The sequence below is a fragment of the Lactuca sativa genome, chromosome 6, assembly GCF_002870075.4.
Source record: "Lactuca sativa cultivar Salinas chromosome 6, Lsat_Salinas_v11, whole genome shotgun sequence".
Taxonomy (NCBI): domain Eukaryota; kingdom Viridiplantae; phylum Streptophyta; class Magnoliopsida; order Asterales; family Asteraceae; genus Lactuca; species Lactuca sativa.
Genome location: NC_056628.2, coordinates 101,478,017 through 101,503,404, shown reverse-complemented (window position 1 = coordinate 101,503,404; position 25,388 = coordinate 101,478,017).

Sequence of the window (25,388 nt, the reverse complement as noted above, 5' to 3'; positions counted from 1 at the left end):
GGCTATATTGACCCTAGACACGACTACATAACTGCCCAGGTTTAACCACAATGCACAACACCCAATTACTTATGTTTTGTTCTATTCAGGGTTACAGTTTCTAGCGTTTAGATATTCTTTTATACTTGGAGTAAGAATACTTATATTTTTAAAGTATACTTTTAGTTCAGAGCGCTTCGGCCCCATAGTGTTTATAGTTATATACCATGTAAGGTTTGGTATACGTAGTTCACTATAAACAAGGGCTCTAATACCAATCTGTCACACCCCGAAACCGAAGGCGGAAACGTTCCGGGGCAGAGGACGTCATGTAAAGTATCACAACCAATGTACATAGTAAGCATAGTAAACACAACCATTACATTACATAGAAGTATTTACATTGTTTGAAAGCGAACTAATACATGTTTTACATAGACATTAGTATAACAAAAGTAAAGACGAGACTGCTAAAATACTCCGTCTTCTCCAAAAGATTGCGAGATACCTGTCTAACGAAGACCTGAGAATACAAGCAGTTTTGAAAATATCAGCATAAAGTTGGTGAGTTCATAAGCGATTTGTTTCTGGTAAAAGAACAAGTTTCCTTTGGTTTTCTGAAAAAGTTATTATCCACAAAATCCCATATTATCTTATAAGAGAAGTTTAGTTATCCATTTGTTAAACAACCTCGTTAAGAAAGTTAAGTTATCCCAGGAAAAACCCTTATATTCCTTAAATGTTGGTGGTTAGTTATCGATTCGGAATGTAGTGTACAAGTATCTACCATACTTGTAGCGTTTAAGTGAAATATCCTGAAAGCCTGGTTATCCTTGTAAAGTACATTAGTTTTAACACGTATATAAAACTAATAAGTAGGTAGTAAACTAATTCCTAAGGGTGTTAGTTTACTAGGTTCATTATTACTAAAAAGTAAATCTCCATAATTAAAGTTTGCGAGTTCCATAACCATGCGATAGACTAGATATGGCAATAAGAAGTCCATTATCATTTTATGACTTTTCTCACCCGTAGACCTGCCGGTCCCACTGTAGCTAGCAGCAAGGTGCGGGGTAGTCAGCCCCATATGGATCTATACACTCAAGTCACGCTCTCCGTCCAGGAGATTTTGGTTATAGGGGCGGTCCTCCATTCGCGTGTCTCTGTGGAGTGTTACAGAAGACATGTCTCCAATCTTAAGAATAACGAATTTATAAGTAATAATGCGGAAAAATCATGTTTTAGGAATGACATGAAATCCTTTATGAAGTATAAAATATAACATTTTATAATGTGTTTCGCAATCAGTTTGAAAACTAACTCTACAAATTAAACGGTTGGTTAATACATATTTCAATGTTAAAAGCATACTAAAAATGTAACTAAAACATACAAATTAATAAGTTTAGAGTACAAGTTTCCTTGTACATTTGCTTGTATTCCCCCCCCCCCTAAAAACAAGAAAAACATGGAAAATGGTGTAGGGGTATGAACTCACTAGACGAGAAATGTGCTAGTTAGGACGCTAAGTGTCAGCTCAGGGCTTGAATACCCGTGAGGTTCCTATGTAATATGAAGAGATACATAATTGTATCTAATTAGACTTTAAACCACTAATTTTGTGACATAATACACTCCGAGACGCGAAAACACTTTATTTCAAGTGTTAGGGGTGATTCGGGTTGCATCTAAGGAGGTGTAAAGCCTACATATGGAGTTTGCTCTTCAAGAGTAAACTCCTAAGGAAGTTTTCGGCCCAATGACCATATTCCCATGAGTTTATGCCCATAAACTCATGGGTGGTGTGTTCTTGGATGCTTAACGGTCTTACAACACTTGTGGAATTAGGCTAGGTTTAGTTCTAGGGCAAATGGAAGTGACTGGATCAACAAATGGACCATTTTAAGGATTTTATGGCTGTAAACAAGGAGTTTACGACCGTAAACTCTTACACACCCTTTCCTTTTGTGTTTTGATGGTCCTAGGTTAAGAACAAGTTATTCTAGTCCAATATACAAGCCATGGAAGGAAGTTAGGGCACCATTTGACCACTTTAGAGGAGTTTACGGCCCAGGAACCATTCCTTGGGGGGTTTACGGCCGTAATCTCCTAAGGAGGTGGTTTCTTTCATGCTTAAGGTCCCTAACACAATGGTGGTTGGTTCTAGACATTAATCCAAGGCATAGGAGGTGTTTAAGGGGCATTTTAACACCTTAAATGGTGTTTACGGCCTATGAAGGAGGGTTTACGGCCCAAGCATGATCTTGGGCCATAAACTCATGTTTACTCCCCAAATAACAAGTTTTTGGTGTTCTAAGTCCATTCATTTAAGCCCCTAAGTCATAGCTAAGCACTAGAAGTGATTTGGAAGGGTTTTGGGGCTTCAAAACCCCATTTATAGGTGTTTGCGGTTTAGGGTTGTTCCTGGGCCGTAAACACGTGTTTTTGGTCCTTTTGTAATATTTACACACAGATTTGAATGTTAAACAAGCTACACTATCAGCTAGGATGGATTACTTACCAATTTGGAGCTTGAACTAGGTGATTTTGGATCAGAACTTGGATTGTAGAGAGAGAGTAGTGAGAGAGAGTGAAAAAGCTTCAAATGAAGTTCTTTTACCTTTATATAAGGTTAGATTTTGAGGCTCGGAGGAAATCTACCCAATACTGACGTTAAACGAGGCTTATGGTCGTACCCGATTAAGTTGTCGTAATCTGACGTGGTCGTAACTAAAAATCTTCCAAATGAACATTGAGGGTGTTTTCACGTGTTTCTAATGTGTTTGGAAACTCATGAAGTCATAATAAACGTCTCAGTTTAATTAACATAATCCAAAAGTTAACGAAAAAATTGAAATACAAACGGGTTTTATTAACGAAAAAGAGGTTACAATGACGGGGTAAATTTCAGGTTGTCACAGATCAGGGAGAAACCAAGCAAACATGCCGAGTTTTCCAACAAACTCGCCATGTTCGCCTAAAGTCCAACAACTTAATGCATTAAGCTGTTTTCAACGAATCCAAGAGTTCCAAAACTCAGATCTCGACCAAGAATGAAATCTAAAAGGGTAAATTTTCCGACTTTACCTCTAGGGACCACCGAAATGGGTCAAAAACCCAAACCCTAAGCTTAAAAGAGTGAGGGTTTACTCATTAAGCACCTAATCCCCAAAGACATAGCCCCAAAATACGGATCTGATCCCCCAATGTTGGAAGGCCACGTAAAGTTTCCAACTTTACGCTCATGCATTACTATAAGAACCTCAAATTCTCAAAAAGGGCCAAATGAAGGACTTAATGAACACTTAAAGCCCTTAAACCCATAAAGTCGGCACCTTTATTTGAAAAGAGCTCATGTAGACCTTACATCTGAAAGAACAAGCATTTGTGACACCCTAATCCCCAATATCCACCTAACCATGGCTAAAAGCATACAATCTAACCCAAGAAGAGATCTAAGCAACTAACAAGCAAGGTGAGAACTTGATGTCTCAAAAACATGGCAAATAAGATGGTGGTTCTGGATCCATGGCCTCTTCTTCGAGCCGAGCAACTCCTAGTTTCTTTAGCTCCTTCAAAATGCACCAAAAATGAACACCTAAGGTTCTTCACAAGCTTACGCAATCAACAATGGAAGATGATACTCGATTTTAGGGTTTCTGGATAGAGAAGGCTAGTAAGGAGGCCAGCCAAGGGATTTAAGGCCTTTAAATAAGCTGCAACACCCTAAAAATTAGGGTTTCCTGCCTAGCTGCCAACACGTTGAGTTGAGCCACCACAAATCGCCATATTGCTTCATTAAACCCTGCAGCCAAATACATCTTGACACGACGTGATGAAGTTCCAACACACCGAGTTCCAAAAAGAAAACTTAAATAACTTGGAATCAACTTCATACCGTATATCAAGTGTTACAATTCTCCCCCCACTTTACTTAGATTTCGTCCTCGAAATCATTCCTTACCAAACCAACGCATGCCATATACTCTGAATGAAACAAACATAATTCCGATCATACAACGGACTTCGCAAGGTTACCAAACCTTACCCTAGAAGAACTCCTAATACCCGAATAAGACGAATCCATAATCCAATGCACACAATCAATCCTATCTTACTTGAAGCCTGGAATCTCAAATTCTCAAATTCGTCTGGCTCCCTGACAGACCGCCCATACTGAATCATTTACCATAAACAGTTGCAGACCACTTATACTTGACAGGAGGCTCAGATAATCCTTCGAGTCGAGGATTCATCCATACGACGGTTAGACTCAGACAAGAGCTTCAGAATAGGGTCAAATCATTTATTATGAGATTATTTAATCCAATCTTCAAGTGACCTAACATATTCTATGATTATCAAGTGACTCCACGCTCGAGTTCCAATTCAACAATACCGCCTTGTCTTACCTTTCTTCCTCTCGCAGTTAGAACCAACCCAAAAACACAATCATATATGCTTGATCTATCAACCAAACTGAATTCATTCATTACCGTCGAACCCTTCGACTGATGCCCTTGGTATATAAATACCCTAAATCCATATGCCACTGAAAAGTGAATACCACATAAAACACCTACAATACCCAACTTGAGATATTTCCCAAAACCATCCCGTTACACATCTCATAACCCGAGATCCACAGATCTGCATTTGCATTTCACCTAAGACCTTCTGATAACAACAATCCTTGGTAGAATGAGGTATAAAGGTTCCCAACCAATGCTGAGACTACCGGTCTCGCACCTGGTCTGACCACCAGGTTCCCAATAGTCTAAATAACAAGGGTACCCAGCCTGTAAACCTATCTACGTCATACACTAGCCACCCACCTAATTCTACGACTCAAGATCCACATCCTTGACCCAACGGTCTCGATCAGGTCCTACCTGTATTGCCAAAATCACATGGGCCTCACCCACGGGTCCCACCCAAGTATACCATGGAGCTATCTTGCTTAAGGATCCCACCGGCCTAGAGCTATACATGCCCGACTCCGCTACGAACCCCAATGGTCTTCAACCCAAAACAGAGAAATATTACTCGACATCCCTAACCGGCATGCCAAAGGCACAACTGATTTCCCCTTTACACCTATGACCATCACTAATGTGCGCCTACTTCATTCTGGTGAATGCTACAGTCTCATCGTAGTCTTACAACACTTCAAATCGACCATTTTTACCACCCATGGCCTTACCACACGTTAACCGTCACAACCCCATGCACCTGAGTCGAAACCCATATCCAACCAGGTTTTCGGGTCATACTTTGAATTCCGCAACCCTCATCAGACAAGAACAGGCAGTCGGGCTCTAGCATGACTCTTGATCTGGATCCCTCCACAAACTTGCTAGGCATAACAAGAATATGTCGACCAGCTGTTGGGAGTTCTCTGAACTCCCACATACAAAACCTCAATCTAAACGACCACTTGGTTCATCTCTTTTCTTGACCAGGATGCGAAACTTGCCCTAGTTCCACACCCGATCCACTCCCGGAAATTCTGATCGATTCTCCCCCACTTGGATTCGATGGAGCTCTTTCATCCCATAAGTCTGATGGATTCCCAACCCATCAAACCTCATAAAGCATGAACTACCTAGGACATGTGCTTACCAAAACTAGCATTCCATTACAAGCCAATCTCAACGATTGCCCAACTCTTGGAATCCAGAAGAATACTCTTGAGACCTTAGCCATTCTGATGATCCAAATCACCTCCCATGATATCATACCAATTACTTGAGTTTTTATGCCGACGACTAAGAACCATAACCCTTACCATGCCCGAACGAACATCCCCTACAATCTGCATCCTCAAGGAATCATTGAACTCTAACCGACTTCAGTCCATGCAAAAATACAATTCCCTTGACACATCCAATGATCAAATAACTCAAGCAACTGACACCACCATCTTCCTGCTACTGTTCTTTTCTTAGCAACGATAGTTCCTTAAAAACCAAATTTCTTCCATAGGAAACTGTCGATCATACCCAAACAAATTATAGAACCACTGAACCCTAAATTCACTAGAGAACTATCATGCAAACCCTGACCAAACATCCTCCAAGAAATACTCCTGAACTGATCCCGGAAAAACAATGGAACACACTGAACCCACTCGACAAGATACGGTTTTCTGAAGATTCGTTGAAAACTCCCGACATGAATAATGGCATATCCAAGTCCCTGGTAAGATGATCCAACACTAGCAGAGAACCAACCCGAGATATATCTTATCCAAAACCGTCAAAAATCCATCGCAATATAAATTTTCCCAATGTAACCCCGAAAAACTACCGAAGATGACATGCTCACAAGGCATCTGAAGAAATCCTGACCCCCCCCCCTCCCCTCCATCCACCTGAATTACCCTGACCAACCTGAGAACATGGAAAAAAAACTCACTTTCGATCCCAGCTGATGAGAACTAAGAACAGGATCCTTCTTCCTGAAGGATCCAAGAAGTTCACAAACTTTGGGCTCCATACGAGCCCCTAATTTCCCTAAAACAAGCTCGGCCCGAAAGGCCCTGAGATGATCTTCCAAGAGCTTCAACATTTCTTCCTTCACTAAACCAAAGACCACCAAGGTCCAGTATGAAGCACTGCGAGTAATTCCAATGGGATGAACTCCCACGACCGTGCATCGATCGACTCAATACCTCCTACTGAACCGTAACCAAAACCTGAACTCCACTCCTAAGTGCTCAACACCATAACGAGACGACATGAAAACAATCTGAATATTCCCAAAAATCCTTATCCCATAGGTATTCTATATTCTCCAAGACTCTCCCCGATTCAAGTGTAAATCATGTGCTTTCAGTAGTACGGGCCCAATACTATGTTCCAAACCTATCCATACTTTCCTCCCGAATCATCCAAGTCACCTTCTCAAATCCATATAACAAACACTCTCTACCCAGCGCAACAAAACCCGCTGAATCAATCCCTAGGCTTTCCTTGGTTTCCATCCTCACCCTGTCATCAGCTGCTGAACAACTCCTCATAATATGAGTTATCTACCTCATGAATACAATCACATGCAACAAAGCTTAGATCAGCTACTGAACAACTCCTCATAATATGAGTTATCTACCTCATGAAGATGATCAAATGCAACAAAGCTTATATTCGAGTAATAGACTCATCCTTACAACGGTTGGACTTAGACAAGAGTTGCGCAATAGGGTAAAATCCATCACTTTGAGATTATTCAACCTTTGTCACATGCGACTTGACATATTAACCAAGTAGCTGACTCCCATCACCTAAGAGTTCCACAAAGAACAAAGCAAGCAACATTCGCGTAGTAGCACTCCAATCCCAGATACTACAACTCATACTTGACATATTAACCAAGTAGCTGACTCCCACTCCCGCTACTAATTATCGTACACGACCAAATCATACCCAATCTAGCATCCCATGCTTCCAAGACTACCAGGCATCACATATCAGGCCAACCTATCGCTGGTTAATCAGAATAAGCATGCAATTCTACAAGCTCATAAAATAGGCAAACAAGGCATCTCTCCTAGTATTCTATCATGTAGAAACTGAGCAGATTCTTAGCCCTAACTAGCAAGCAATTCATAGATTCATAAATCAATTCATAACAGATAACATGTATGCGTATTCTGGGAAAAATTACTTGAGCTCGGTCGATTGCATGCACCACAACCTTTCATATATCTTAGAAAACTCTTTTCTTAAAAATACTTTTCTTTTGAAAACTTTACCTAATCCTCAGTTTGTGTTCAAACACACCCGAGAGTGTACCCGAATCCCTTAAACCAAGACTTTGATACCAACTTGTAACGTCCCCAAAAATATTGACATAAAATTTCGTTTTAGTTGTAGAAGAAGAATCATCAATTACATGTTTAAATAAAACTAATACATTATAATCAGAGTAAAACCCCAGAACTAATCAAATGCGGAACATAAAGTGTGTGTGTCATGCAGTCAACTTGAGCTCTTCCTTTTGAAAACCGAAGTACCTGAAAAATAAACTGAAAACCGTAAGCAAAAAGCTTAGTGAGTTCCCCCTCAGGCCTCGCCTGTCATTGGGCCTCGCCCGAAATGATACATACAAAATAGCACATAATCATGCTAACGCATAAAATGGTCATAAACACTAGCATATGTTCCAATCATCGGGCCTCGCCCGTCATCGAGCCCCACCCGATACATACATTACCATATAATCATATAAACATATAGACATATAACCATACTAGCACATGCAATAATCACAAAGACTAAAGCACACCATATAGTCAACGGGCCCCGCCCAACATCAGGCCTCACCTGGTAATCATCAGACACATACTGATAATTAACATAGGATAACCTCCTCAGCCTCGCCTGGCTTCGGGCCTTTCCTGGTAAACACATATCATCATATAACACATGCAAGAGTCGAACAGATACCTAGCTTTCTAACATAAAACCATGGGCCAACGTTGATGCCTTCAATCCATTAAACCCAGTTAGGAGACTCACCTCGATAGATGAACCCACAAATAGATCTCTGACTGCTGATCCACTAGAAACCCCATGCTATCAAACAAATAACACCCAATTAACGGTTAGTTCCAAACCAAATCCAATAATCCACACATAAATAGGGTAGAATGGCCATTTAACCCGTCGCCTAGTTGGTCCAAGACTAAGGCCCAACTCACAATCATCAATGCCCTCAAACTAATAATCATATATAGCCCAATAATGGTCGAATTTTCCAAATTGGTCCCAACCCTTACATGGGCCTTACCCTTAAGCCCATTAACCTTTCCTAATCCAAAACACATATTCTCAGCTGGGCCAACAAAACCCCAAGCAACACAAGCCCACATGATTTCCCAAATCCGCAATGACCCACAAGGCCCAAATCCAAAATTTCCAATAGTTAGCCCTTGTCAACTACAAAGATCAAAGTCAAAGTCAAGGTCTACCGTCCATGTTGATCCAACACGCCGATTCTACTAATAAACTCGTCGTGTTTCTTTATCAACTTCAGATCGGGGAGAAACCAAGCCAACATGCCGAGTTTTCCAACAAACTCGTTGTGTTCGCCTAAAGTCCCACAGCTTAATCCATTAAGCTGTTTTCAATGAATCCAAGAATTCCAAAACTCAGATCTCGACCAAGAATGAAATCTAGAATGTTAAACTCTCCAAATTTACCCCTAGGGACCACCGAAATGGTTCAAAAACCCAAAACCTAGGCTTAAAAGAGTGAGGGTTTAATCATTAAGGACCTAATCTCCAAAGATATAGCCCCAAAATGCGAATCTGATCCCCGAAGCTTGAAGGCCACATATAGTTTCCAACTTTATGCTCATGTGTGACTAGGAGAAGCTCAAATGATCATAAAGGGCCAAATGAAGGACTTAATGAACACATGAAGCCCTTAAACCCATAAAGTCGACACCTTTATGCCAAAAGAGTTCATGTAGACCTTAGATCTGAAAGAGCAAGCATTTAGGGACGCCCTGATCCCCAATATCCACCCAACCATGGATAAAAGCATATAATCTAATCCATGAAGAGATATAAGCAACTAACAAGAAAGACGAGAGCTTAATGCCTCAAAAACATGGAAAATAAGATGGTGGTTCTAGATCCAAGACCTCTTCTTCGAGCCAAGCAACTCCTAGTTTCTTTAACTCCTTCAAAATGCACCAAAATTGAACACCCAAGGTTCTTCACAAGCTTACACACTCAACAATGGAAGATGATACTCGATTTTAGGGTTTTTGCACAGAGAAGGCAGGTAAGGAGGCCAACCAAGGGACTTAAGGCCTTTAAATAGGGTGCAACAGCCTAAAAATTAGGGTATCCTTTCCAGCTGCCAACACGCCGAGTTGAGGCACCTCAATTCTCCGTGTTGCTCAATTAAACCCCGTGGCCAAATACATCTTGACATGCTGTGTTGAGGCTCTAACACACCGAGTTCCAAATAGAAAACTTAAATAACATCGAATCAACTTCATACCAGATATCAAGCATTACACAAATCAAGGCATCGACCACTACATTGGCCTTTCCCAAATGATATAGGATCTCACAGTCACAATCATTCACCACATCGAGCAACCTGGGTTGCCCCACGTTCAAGTTTGGCAGATCCGTCAAGTACCTAAAGCTCTTGTGGTCCGTGAAAATGGTACACCGAACCCTATACAAATAGTCTCGCCAAATCTTGAAGGAAAAAACCATTGGCCCTAACTTTAAGTCGCAGGTAGGATAATTCGCTTCATGAGTCTTCAACTGCCTCAAAGCATACATGATCACATGGCCCATCTGCATAAGTAAGTACGCCTATAGCTCAGGCCCCCAAAGAAAAGTAACATTCTTCTTCGTTAAGCGGGTCAAAGGAACGGTAATGTTGTAAAAACCCTAAATGAATTTCCTATAATAAGCTGGTAAACCAAGGAAACTCCGAATCTCGAATGGAGACCTGGAAACCTCCCAATGCATCACGAACTCCATCTTAGTCGGCTTGACCAAAATATCATTCTGATTGACGAGGTATCCCAAGAATTGCAACTCATGCAACCGGAACTAACATTTGGAGAATTTGGCATAAAGTCTCTCCCTCCTTAGACTCTCATGAACCTTCCACAAATACTCCTCATGTTGCTCCCTAGTCTTGGAATATACCAAAATATCAACAATAAACACAGTCATAGACATATTTAATACGGCATGCACCCCCAGTTCATGAGACCCATGAATGATGTTAATGCGTTAGTGAGCCCGAATAGCAAAACCACAAACTCATAGTGTCCATAATGAGTCTGGAAGGTTGTCTTCTGGATATCCTTCTCCTTGACCCTTATTTGTTGATACCCTAATCTCAAATAAATCTTGGGAAACCATGATGCACCCTAGATTTGATCAAATAAATTGTCAATCCTCATAAATGGATAGTGGTTTTTCATTGTCTACTTGTTCTGCTCCTTATAATCGATGTACATCCAGTGTGACCCGTCATTCTTCTTCACAAATTAAATTGGTGCTCCCCAAGGTGAACTACGCAGCCTAGTAAACTCCATGTCTGCAGCTCCTCAGGTCATGTGGACAACTCTTTCATCTCAGGTAGTGCAAGGCGATATGGTGCCTAAACTATCAGAGTTGCACCATAAACTAGGTCGATCCTGAACTCCACCTGCCTCCTTAGAGGGCACTCTTGGAAAATCCTCGGGAAACATATTAGAGAAATCCTGAACAACCAGTGCATCCTCAACAGACTTATTCCCCTTAACGCGAGTATCCATAACATAAGCCAAAAATAATGAACATATGCGCTACAAGTATCTCATATCTCTCACAGTTGAACAAATAGTCAGCCCGCACAATGTGCCCTTGTCATGAATGATTAATTCTCCCCTACTTGGGGTTTGAACTTACACTAACTAATGTCCATACTTAATCATAGCTCCAAACCATCTCATCCAACTCATACCAATAATAATCTTCATCTCTCTCAGGAATATGGACAAGATCAAACGGATACCTCTTACGTAACATATCAACAACACAATCTCGATGAACTCCTAAAGCACTCACTCTATGATCATCAAAAATCTCTACCTCCAAATGGCAATCTAGTTCTCCTGGAGCGACATCTAACTTCTTCCTAAGAGCAAGAGACACAAACGATCGAGCGGCACCAAAATAAAATAAAAATAAAAAAGACAAGAGCATGCATACCATTGACTAGGAATGTCCCTAATCACAACATAACAAACATAAGCATAAACAAGAAACAAATGAATAAAATAGAAGACAAACCAGTAACCACATCTGGCCCTTTTCCTTTCTCCTCATCCATTAATTAGAATGCTCGACTCTTTACCACATGAACGTCCTATGAATGCAAAGATTTGCACAGAAAAGGTTTGGATACTAAAACCTTGAATTAACTTAAGATTAATGATTGCTTGTAATATGGATCCATTCAAGACTGGTAAACCAATCTTTTCTCGGTTTATATAAACTCAACAAAGTGCTTAATATAGATTAATAATAAGTATGACCAATGTAAAGCAACAAGAACAAGAAGAGTGTAAGAGAGAATGATTGATTGAATGATTCTTTGATTTGATGGACTGAAAAAGGTACACACTTATCTATCTCGATACGAAGGATGACAACTCCTGAAATAATCAAGGAGTTACTAAAAGACAAATCAGATAAAGTGTGCATGCACTGAGAGGCGATTGAAGTTCAATACATTAACACAACCATTGCTATTGATCTTGTCTCTTGTACTATACTAAATGAAATTAAGAACAATATAGAATAGTACTTGATACAATTAATGCATTGCAGACTCAAAATACTTCTAAACAAACATAGATCTCAGACAGATCTTCACTTTGGAATTACATCACTTTAGAATTAATCTTGATCTTGGAAAGCTTCAACACAAATTGCATAAGGATCACTTTTCCATGTTCCAACAATCTTCCTTAAGTGACCTTAGCAATCTATTGACTCTTCACTTGGATTCATTGAAGATAAACAGATAAGCACTCTGGAGCCAACTTTGGACCTCGATGTACCATTATAGATGCTCAATGAATTTCTTCTTGATGTATTTTGAAGAATCAGTCTTTCCAGCATTAGTGATGAATTTCTGATGAATCTTGGTCAGGACAAGATGTTTTCCAAGATCTCGAAAAAATTATTTTTGATTTGTTTTTTCTTCAGATACACAAATCTGGGTTCAGTTTCTTCAATTGGGCCTTCGGCTAGGTTCTATGCTTCTGGAAACTTAGTACTAATTATTTCCAGTAAATTCTCTGTTTCGAACAAGTGAGAAAATTCCACACCGGCTCTACATTATTCAACGATATACTCCTTTAGGAAGCAAATAGCAGTGTTGAAAGCTCCGATTCTAGATTCATTTCATTTTCGATCTTTGAAATGAGCAACAATGATAAGAATGTCGTTAGGATTGATCGAAGGAAAGTCCGCATCAGTAATTGTAATGGTGGTTTCCTAGTTCTGATACACATAGTATATGTAGAGAAGACTTGCTTTGAAACTTTTTACCATATCCGACAAACTTGGTAGTTCTTTTCCGAGACCACAATTCCTTTTGCGGTCGTGAGTTTGTAGAATAAAAGGTTCTCAGTCGCTCACGTTCAGTTCAGATGATGATATGTAGGTCATCGGATGGATGCAGAGGTGTGAACTTGACATAAAAGCCCCCGTGAGGAGAGATTGGTAAGCCAAGTTGGTCTAAATCATTTTCTAGAATAGGAAAACTCATGAAAGGCACATAATTTATATCATGGAGAATTCCTTCTCGGAAGAAAGGATAAATGTCGAGCATTAGATTGCGATTATCTTTCAAAGCTTGAATCTGGATGCTTTCTTCAAGAGCTTGATGCATCTATTCTTTAGACCAACTCTTAGACTTTTTCGACGGCTTCATTAGGATGTCTGAACTAAGTGAAATCTTTTTCCCTTTATCTTTGGTAGTATCAATTTGAGTGGAAATAGAGGAGATGATTTTTTGATCGATTTTCATAATGATCAGTTCTAAGGAAGGAGGAACCAAGGGCTCTTAAGGAAGTTCATCGAGTTTCCATATGGGAGAACCTTCATCAACGGGAACTATCATCAGACCAGGAATTGGAGGAGGCATGTACTTAGTGGATCGGAAAGAAACGACTGTTAGCTTCATCATTAACTTAGCCATTTCTCTACTCCTTTTAAAAGCTTCTTGTAGATTTGATGTCCAGCAAACGGACGACCATTTCTTCTTTTCTTCTTCTTATATGATTCTTGTGATGAGAGGTTGTTCATTGATGTCTTGAAGTCACATAATTGCATTTTTCAGAAGATCATTTTCATCAAACTCTTCTTCTGCTACAAAAGCTTCTACTTCCACGATTTCCTCATCAGTTGTTTCATCACGAAACTCATATTCTGAAATAGCCGTCCATTGAACTAACTTTTCTCCATTTCTTGCACGGGAATGCCCTGCCTACGATATTAGCAAAGCATCGGTCTTCAAACCATCTAACCTTTTAAACACTCGTTGGAAGATCATGTTGATTTTCTTGGAAAGCTTATCATAGACATCGATAATTGGAGCTTGAGCTTTGAGAGTGTCGAAGTTTTCATCCATGATTAGCAAAAGTTCATCAAACTTGTGGTTAAGAGTATCCATAAAATGTTAAGCAGAACAAATGACTTTGATGAGAACATCCTATATAATCATATTCATGCCATCTCTGTGATTGATCCCCTTCTCAAGCCATTGAACTTATTTCTCATGAAGAACATGAGTTTGCTTGATAAGCTCATAAGTAGAAGTAATCATCATCATGGATTTTGAGCATGATAGAATTGGTGGAGATGTGATGATTAAGATTATCTTTCTAATATTCCTCCACTTCTTCTAAGGTGCGCTTCAACTGCAGACAAAATAAGTTGATCGAGTTAGTTAGCTTGCTCAAGTTTCAAAGGAGCAACAAACTTGATCTTGGATAGAGATTTGATCAATAAATTGAGTTTTAAATCAATAGAGGAAAATATGGATGTAACTTTGTCAACTTTGGAATCAACTTTAGTTACATTATCTCGGAGTTCAAAAAGAGCAAATAGATCTACTATGTTTTCATCTGAGGATCTTGTGTCCAGAATGGAACTTTAGTTTTCTTATCGTTATCATCACCATCATCAGAATCATCTTGACCCATGGTGTTGTCGTTCAGATTGCCTTGAGCTTGAACAACAGGTCACCATCGACTGTTGTTTCGAGATGAGGATACTTGGTTTCTCCTTCTTGATTCTCTTTTTCTTCAATCTGATCCGAGTTTTTGCAATAAGTTGAAAGCTGAAGAAAGTAGAATGGCACCAACAGAAGTGTTGCCATATGCAAACATGATTTTTTTCAGAGCAATCATCATCATCAAGCTTGAGATCATCATGGATGGTTGTGGAAACAAGAAATTCTTTTATAGCATCATCTTCACTCCAAGGAGGATCATCCACTGTAATTTCAAGATTGGAACATCTACACTCTGTTTGGTCTTTAGATAATTAACGGTTGGAAGAAGTTCTACATCAGTTTCTTCATTTTATGGATAAGTAAAGGGAGTGTGAATTTGGAATACACATTAACGCATGGAGATTAGATGTTATTCAACTTTTTCTCTTGTGAGATCTTGATGCGTTGAGTGAGCTCTGTCAAAAAAATCATCCCAATCATCATTAAATATACCATATTGTCATTTACCTAAAGCAGGTATGAACCCGGTTGTGGCTTTCGAGGTGGTAGGGACTAATCCTATCCCAGAAAGCTTGGAATCAGTGGTCGGGTCCACTAATTTTGCATATGTAAAAGAGATAGGCCGATTCAAGTTGACTCGTGGGTGTGTCCCAGGGAGCTCCAAGGGACTTTGTTCAATACCAGCAACACCTTTTTGAGAAGGTGGGGGTAGAGTATATGTAGACTCCTTGTGAGTGTATGTAGAGGGTGGTTTTCAAACTCCGAAGGATACTTCAGAAGAGTAAGCAGGTGGGGTAGGAAATACCCAGGGTTAGGTCAAGATCCGATATATGAATCCTTTTGAGTGGATTTATCAGCTTTGTTTCTCTTTTTGGCATTAGGTTTCAAAGGGGACGCCTTTCATTTTTGAGCGATCTGTTTCCTACGACCTTCCAAGGCAGATGTTCTATTCTCTTCGGAGGCTATATCATCCGATACTGGGGTAGGTTGCATTATGGTGTTTTAGGTAAGGAGAGTCAGAAGGAATAATACTCAACATATGTTCAGGGAGAAAACAGACAGCTCTAAAAGCGGCTTGGCTTGGTAACCTATAAGTTTTAATTGTTTTAAAGGAACAGTAACCTCATGGATGTCCGAGTTGAGAGGAATTTCTTCTTAAAGATCGGATTATAGCTCTTGTAGATTCTGAGCCCATAATCTCGGACTCGGAATTTCACTTGTCTTCCTCTTATCAGTGAATTTTCTGAAGTCTTGCCAAAGGACCTCCGGTAGACCGACAATCCTTGTTCGGGTGGGGAATATGTTGTAGACGACATAAAGCCAATCTTTACTCATTGTGTCTGTTCCACCGTTCTAATCGATTTTAATGAGAAGTGATTGAAATTCGTCTAATGTGGGTTTCTGCACACGAACACCTTGAGGTTTTTCTGAAATTCAAATATTATGAAGGAAAGTCACTTTGTGAATCGGTACAATTCGATCCTCTGTGATCTTTACTTCAAGAACACCATCTTCAATCTTTACTCGTTTAAAGGCTTTGTGTAACAACCTAAGAAGGAACTTAGGGTTTAGGATTTTGGTGAGAGGAATGGTGATGGGATGTCTGGACATGAACTTGATCATGATTATGACAGACTCATCGTAGTCCATGGAATCGAGGGAAGAGAGTTGGGTGGTTTCCCTAAGGATTAGTTTAGTGGATGATGATGAAGCATATCTTTTTGATGATTTCTTCTTAGTTGCAGTTTTGGAAATTTAGATGCCATTGATGAAGTTTGAAGAATTCTAAAGAACAAAGAGAGTACGGTTGAAAGGTTATAAGAAGACGATTGCTAATTGTAATAAAAGTGGGAATAGTTAGGATTCAAAATCCTTTTATATGTGGATGTTTTTGGGTTGTGTAGAAGAGTAAGGATGATGACACCCGAATAAGGGAATGGGTTGCATTAAATGCTTAGGTCTAAAAGACCTTCCTATGTGACAGTTGCTAACCACAAGATAGGACATTTGTTTGTTCAATTTTGGTAATTGTCGATTCGATTAAGGAACACTCATTACTTTAATGGAATGCATGCCATAAGCATTTCTATTGTAAATTAAGAGGATAACCACAAGAGTAAGAATGAAGACACTCGGTACTTTAATTAAATGCAAATGTTCTTTTATTGATGCTTTTAAGAGAATCTCAGAATAATCGGGTTGCGAGATGGCAATGACATAAGATACCTCGAAAGAAATTTCAAGGCGTCATTAGTACTTGATATTGTAGAGTGAGAAATGTATAGTGAGATGTCGAAAGTACTTTTGGTATGTAAAGGTTCAAAGTCTAATACTTCGTTGTGTATGCATGGTTGTAGAACTCGCTACTCGGCACCTATTTGGCCGACTACCGAGTAGCGAATACTCGGGAGTACTCGTGAGTACTCGGGGAGTACTCGGATTCGGTAATTCATGTAGAAATATTTTTAAGGAAATTATTTATGTCAAAATTATAAGTTAAAAACAAAATTTTATTGAAATATATACCAAAATTAGATACACATGAGTTCACAAAAACTGAGAAACACACAATGGTCTTACTTCGTGAATAATTACTGAAAATTTTAGATATATATGTAGTAATAATCACAAGTGTGTGTGTGTTAAATAACAAATCATTAAGTATATTATATATATTAATCACCGAGTTGGCCGAATTTTACAACACTGCTCGTTTCAATAAGCGGCCAATCGGGGAGTACTCGGATTCTATAACTCGCCTCGGTAAGGGGCTGAGTAGCGAGTACTCGGGTGAGTAATCGGCAAACTCGGCGAGGTTTACAACACTGTGTGTATGTATTTTACAACGCAATTCTTTATGTTGATGTCGAATGTCTAGCCCTTGCATAATTTTTGAGCGTTTGTAGTACTCTATAAATAGAGTTAGTATAGAAGTATAGAGGAGCTTTTGGGCACGTTGTTCTCATTCTCCCTCTCTCTATAAATTTTATACTCATTCAGACAATTAATGAGCCAAATCGATATTATTTATGATCGTGTTCTTAATGCTTTTTTGTAATTGATTTCGTTTTCTAAACTCAATTTAAACACTCTACAATCGGTATCTGAGCAGGATATATTCAGTCAATACCAGTTGTCTTGCACTTTGTCAATAGTTTTGAATCCCTTTTTTCGATTCAAAGTTTTTTGCATTATTGATTAGGAAAACTTTTTTTAATTTGTTGATTTGTTTCGATTCTAGAATCAGTTTGATAGATCGAGTGTTTCGTGATTTTTTTCTGGTTGATTCATCCGTTAGATCACTTTTTTGAAATCAATAGTCACTTCTGTCTATACGAAAATGGTGAATTTCAACATGAACACCTTGTCAAGCTTTTCTCATTTGCTTGGATGTTCCATGAAGATTCATTTAGGTGATAAAAGGAATTTAGTGGTGTTATTTGAAGACTTTATGCTCTCTTATCAAATTTTCCCTAAATTTCTCAAAATCTTATTATCTTCAAACAAAATTTTCAAACACTAAAAATGGTAGTTCCTACTATAAATGTTGATCCTTTGAACACTAAAATGAAGAAGAGATTTCTGAACCGTTGTTAAAGATTTAGAGTTCGAATCTTTATCTTCTACCCACTATTGATCAATATCTTGAGCAGTTGTAGATATTGTTTTTTGCCCTAAATTACTATGTTCTTTCAACTGTCTTATCATCATCGTTTGCTATTCTAATGACCTGGTTATCTCTTGCTAGTTCAACAACGGTATTCAACAAAACAACAAAGTTCATTACTTTCGAACTGACGAACAACAAATTGCAAAAGCTCACCAAGAGACAGTTTACTCTAATTATGAAGTTACCATATTCAGGTATATTCTATGAGTTGCGAATGAATAGGTTCTTTTATGTTTAATGATATGGGTCATCAACCTTCTCTTACCGAGATAAGTCTATTTCGCAAGTCTAGTCTTCCCTGTGTGTGGAATTTTCTCTTTGGCTTTATACTATGATGTTTGAGTAGCCGTAGTTTAGGGGTAGATAAGACAAAATTAGATGTTTATGTGATGATTGTTGGTCTTTATTATGACTTAAATGTTGATTATGTTACTCAATTTTTGGAAGAGTTTGGTATGGCAATCACTCACACCAATGTGTCGAATGGTGTTTCTTGTGCAAGATATTGGAGTTTAATCCTCAGGGATGTGTATAAAAAGGAATGGATATTTGTTCCCTCAGAAGATGACAAGGCATAGTTTTCGACTTTGCAGGCACCAAATTTGGTTATTGATGATCCAGTTCTTTTTCCTAGTCTGGCTTGAATTCCAGACGCCATGTTAAGACGAATTGATCCTTCAAACCCAATTATGGTTCATTATTTGGCATCTACTAACACAAATGTCACAGTTGGCATTCTTTTGCCAAGGGGGGTTGAGGGTTCGTTGAAAGATGTTAAAGTACCGTAGAAAAATAAGAAGATTCAACAACCAAAACCTATTCAAGAGCATGTGGAGGAGGAAGTTGCTAAGGAAGCCATTCCTTCCAAGACAGGAATTCTCAAACACACAAAGAAGCAAGCTAAAAGACCTCAATATTCTCCTATTAGGCCATCTGTTCCAAAGGTTGAAGTTAAAACGCCTACTAAATCCCAACAAACTCATTCTTCTTCAAAGGGGATAAAGAAAATTCATAAACCTCAAATTAACAGACGAGGTGTTCTCTTTCGTGAAATTCCACCTCCTTTTTCACCTGCCTCAAAAAAACGTCAAGCACAACAAATGGTTAAAACGATTATGAAGAAGAAGAAACATTTTGAAGACCCACTTGATAAAGTTATTGTCGAATCAGATCATGGTAGTGATAGTGAAAGGCCTGATATTCACATTGCTGATTTTGGTTTTGGGTCACCTCAAAGGGATTCTCCAGTTAAGTCGATTTTTTAGAAGTCTCGAAGTCCTAGTGCCAATGTACACGTATAGTGAATGGTTGAGTTTTAAAATCTTACATGAAAGTTGGATGATATTTTCTTCAATTTTGGTCCCAAATGAGATCTAGATATGTATTGGACATACATGCCCATAAATCATCAACTTTTAAGTGTATTATGGAGTTATAAGACCTTCTAGAAAGTTAGAGTAAAAGGATTAATGGATGAAGGACTTAAATGGTTGGATTTTGACTTCAGACAGTGCTCACGACGTGAGACATAGGGTCTCACAACGTAAGGGTTGAATGACCCGGTTTTTTGTTAAGCTTCTTGTAGCTCACGACGTGAGGGAAGGCTGCCCACAACATAAGGTCAGCTCTAGTGGCTTTTCATGCCTGAGTTGGCTGCTTTGAGTCGAGATGAGATGGAATCGGACTGAGTGAGCTTTTGCAACGTGACCAAAGGTTGGTTGCGATGTGAGGATGAATAGTTGATATTTTGGGTTATTGACTTTGACTTTGACCGTTGACTTTTGGCTTGGGTTGACCTTTGGCCAATCTCTATTTTTTAGAAGGTATAGTTAGGGTTTTCCTTGTGTGGATTGTTAGGAAGTGTTTAGTACCTATCTTTTGGTGGTGAGAGTTGTTGGTTGTGATCAGTGCAACGTTGCGTGAGGTTTTAGTCAACGTTGTGATTTAGGCGAGTCTCCTCACCGTACTTGGGGGTCGAAGACACCAATGTCGACCACTGGTTTATGTTATAAAGGAATACCTGGAGGTGGCTCCTAGAAAACTGTATGCAAGACCTGGGACCGGACCTTGACAAATATATGTAGTATGCTAGTTGTCTTTGTGATATTTGCATGTAAGACCAAGAGGTGGCTCTTGTTACTTGTCTATAAGACCCAACGTTTTGGCCCCCAGCCTGGCAAGGAAAGACCATGATACGACTTATGGCATAATCACAAGACTATGGTTGGCACATAACAATTTCTATTGTATTTATGGTATGTGTTACATTGGGGAACTCACTAAGCTTTGTTCTTACGGTTGTATATTTATGGTTTCAGGTACTTCCGGTACGAAAATGAAGGGCCAGGCGTGACTGTACTGCATCCACCATAATTTTCCGCATTGGCAATTTACGATATTTACTCTGATGTTCAAATAATAAATCCACTTTGATTGGTTTTGGAACAACTCGTTTGTATGGTTTATTGTTTTAAAAATAAAAATTTTACTATGAGTTTTGGAACGTTACAATATATATATATATATATATATATATATATATATATATATATATATATATATATATATATATATATATATATATATATACTAGGAAACATTGAGTGGGTTGTGCTAAGCACGTCCCACAGATATAGCTACATGAGATCTTTATTGCTTACATCAAATGAAAGTACAATGCTATAAACAACTCGATCTTTTGAGCAAGAGTAATGGGGATAAGAAAATGAAATATGATGCTATAACAGATAAAAAGTTCTGACTTTAGAGCTTTCAGTTCCTTTTTTGAGCTAGAATAATATTTACATGGTTCTTCACAACGAAAAATAGAATTTTGTGTATACATCACTTGCATAAATTATGAAAGTTCATTTTTTGTTTAGCATTACATTGAAAGGAGAAGGATAAACCGGTCATTTACCAACATTCAGACAAATAAAAAAAAGTTAAAAACAGACTTGATGTGAACACTTCCTCCATATAGCACTAAATGAGAAAAAAAAAGACTTAAAAAGGTTAATGTATAATTTGTGATTTGAGATACATACCAGGATGTATAGGTATATACCTGAGAAAAAACTTAGGAGCCGCTTCTTGTGCATGAGGGGTAAGAGTGTAATATTCATGTTGAGCAATCACCAAGTCAAACCTATTTAATTATGTTGAATCCGAAGATTTAAAATTGCAAAAAAGGATAGTCATTCTACTACAAAAATATAAAAATGTTTTGACTTATTTCTCTATCAAAAGAGGTCTGAGTTAACTCACATGATCAACAAATACATTCTAAGATGCTAATTTCTTTTTATAGAATTTGCAATCAATAAGGTGTCTCTAACACATGCAACCACGAATAACGGCGCATCCCTAAAGAGAAGACAAAGAAAATCAAATTTAATGTCCCCAATATGAAATGAACAATAAAATATAAAAAGAAATAAAAACATCCATAATATACCATAAAAGGTCCACCTAATTGTAGTGAACCACCATGGCTAGCAGATGATTTGTAACACGATGTAAAAATGGACATTAAACTTTTAAATAATTCATGGAAAAGGCCAAAAAGAATTTTAATTTATACGATAATGTTTTCACCTTTTTACTAATTATGCAACTGACACAGATTATGCAATAATATTTCAATGGGTTTAAACAACTTGCCAATATAATATTGCAAATTTTAAGAAAAATATGAAAATATTATCGTATAAATTGGTAAAAATATCGTAAAGATTGTTAAATAAATACATATACAACCCTATATTAAACATGTAAAATAATTTGTAGGGAATGGTGGTTCTTGATTGTAATGATTTTACCTGAAGTTGGAAGGATGTGGCCAAAATTGAAGACTTCGTTGGTGTTTTGGAAGAACATTCATATAAAGTGGCATTCCAATCAATGGTCTGCTTCATAGCTGCCAGAAGTTCTTGGTTGTATTCGTATAGAGGGGAGAGGAATATAATAGATACATCATAAGAGATAGGTATAAACATTGCCATATAATGAACTTAATAAAAAGGAAGAAAGTTGCAAAACCAAACAACCAGAGAAGAACACCCAAAAATGTTTCTTTAAACGTTAGCTGCCACAAAAAAGGTGTACTTACATTTGAATCGGATTTCTTTATTACAGCCAGAATCACTTTAGCATAATACATTGATCAACTAAATTAAGTTGAAAAGAAAAAATAATATTAACAACTTGAAAATGCCTATGAACACTCGCAACCTTTAAGAGCTTAGAACCATTCATTAAGCTTAACAAAAAATAATTCAGGATATCATTCAGAGTGTACATGATCTTTAATTAAATAAAAACATACTTAGTGTCCCTACAAATATGGGTAATGAACTTTAATTTTACCCAAAATAGCATCATACTCGTATGGTTTTAGTAGCACACTTCAATTTCTTCATGGATAATTTCAAAATATTTTGATAGCAAAATCAACAAAATTGAGCTCAGATGTCGAAATCCCCAAATGATAACGCTTTTTATCAACACCATATCATATTGCTACCAATTTTGAGTCGAAAGTTGGAAAATATGATACCTTATTGTAACCTGGAACAAGATCTTGCAGAAGCTTTATTCTTTCATTTATCTTCACTCTCTAACCTGTAATGACATCAGTTTTCAGAAATTGTATCAGTTACCATTTCTTATTAACCAAGCATTTGATTTTTTTTTAACTATGAACGCATATGCATAAAATTTACAAATATGGATTTTTAACCCACTTTATTGTCCCACACCTGTCACTTGATTTTCCTATTTTATAATATCAATTTTCTTTTGTTACTTTGAATTACCTTAAATTATTTGATAAATTGAGACTCTTGAAGTGCTTGTAAAGCTGCAGGATGGCAGTGGCTGAATTCAGGGGTATAGTAATTGTTGATCTCTTTTACCTGTAAAAGGTTACAACATGGAAATTCTTACACTACGCAATCCTCCAGGTATGAGGACCAATATTAATGAAAGAATATGTGAAAAGTTATGGTAATAAACCTAACAACATCATATTAAATCATAGATGCCATTTCCACCTACCTACTGCTATCCATACTATTTTTACCAATGAAAAATTTAACACTTAGGTTAAATCGCTACACAAACTTCCTTTCATAATAGATATATCATGATAATTTTTTAGAGTTTAGACCATACTCCAAGAAAGAGAGACAGTAGAAGCTGAAAAGTGAGGACTTAAAGGACTATTTGTAAAACTTCCTTGGAAAACAGATGCCAATATTGCATTGCAACATAGACATCTGCAGTCACTTTGTTTTCTTCAAGTGATTGCTTAAGAGCATGAGCCTACAACAAGCATCAGTATCCATGAATGATCATTTTAAACTTTAAAGTGCAACATTAGACAGACAACAAACCAACTGCTGGTTCAAAAACTATTCACCTAAACCAGCTTAAACTTGTCCATAGTACTACATAGAACAATTAATTTCTAAAACTATTAAAATTGAACAAACAAACTTGCTATAACTACTTAGAAGATGTGTCCATATTCAATCTAAAAGGATTTGATACCAAACAGAGAAGGAAACAAAGTACAATACATAAGTGAAGTTTAATATAAACCCAAGCTAGCATTTGACCATAAAAAACCATACCCTTATGCCAATCATTAGAATAGTCCTTATGATTTCTAAAGCCAAAGTATATGGTTGAGTAATAATAAATCTCGTTAACTTTATACCAATTGTAATAGCCTTTGTCAGTGAAAGTTGACTTTATGGAATCATGCTAATAAATGAGTATGCTGCTAGTTTTTTAAGATTATTTTTATGGTAATGAAAAAGAGATTATATTAGAATGTTGTATATGATGACCGATTTATAAAGGAAATTCAGGTAATCCCTCAACATATAAATGATTTAATAGAATTCATTTAGATCAGCTTACATTAATGGTTAATCAACCATCTTGATAATATGGAAGGATGCGATTTTCATAATCTGGGAAAATCAAGTCGTTTAGCAAAAACCTATAATTACCTTAGAAGTTATAATAAACACATGAATAAGCAATCGATAATCTGAAAGGAAGGTCATACTAACTTGACTTTCTTCTCTTAAGCATTTCAACAAGCACGTGGTAGACGAATCTTGAACATAATCTTTTCAAGCAAACAAACATAGAAACAAACACCTATAAATGCAAAGAGATCAGTAAGAAAATGAGGATCTGATACTCACTTCACTTGGTTCCAATTCAGAAGTGTATGTCTTCATCTGAAACCCTAGAAAAGAAAAACGTGAGATAGATGGTGGTTGGCAGTCGATAGAGAACAGAGAATAATAAACTAAATTGAAAAGAAATGAAAAAAAAGAATGAGCAAAAGGATAAGGAGTCGCTTATATCTTGAACCGATTTAAACATATACCATTGAAAATCGGAGCAGGAGGTAGCCTGATGGGCCCAACATACAAAAGGTTCGACGTTGAAGAAGGAAGCGTCACACCGTTGGGTCGGAAATTAGAAGCCATATGGAGGCGTGAAGAAGAAAGAGACCCACAGATAGAGTGAACATACCTAAAGACCGTGTGATAGATAGCGCGACTATAAATCAGTAAAGCAGCCGGCGATTTGTAGTTAGAGATGGAAATCACAGCTTAATTTAGGGATTCAATATACATGCAGATGCATAACTTTGATTTAAAGCTTCCCAAATCGATTTAGAACTTCACAAATCGACGATGAAATAAAACCCACGGCTTCAAATTAAGCAACTTCTTTGGTTAAAATTAAAATTTTATATTTGGTAAAACCAATAGAGGCGTGTAAAGTCAGGTAGGAGGGAGTCAATTATGTGAAGAGATAGATGAATAAGAGATACAAACACGTTTCATCGAGGGAAGGAGGAGTTGGCAGATGATGTGAATGAAGCATCTCGGTGGCGAGAAGTTTATGTCCCAGGAGTTTGTAAGGCGGTGACCGACTTC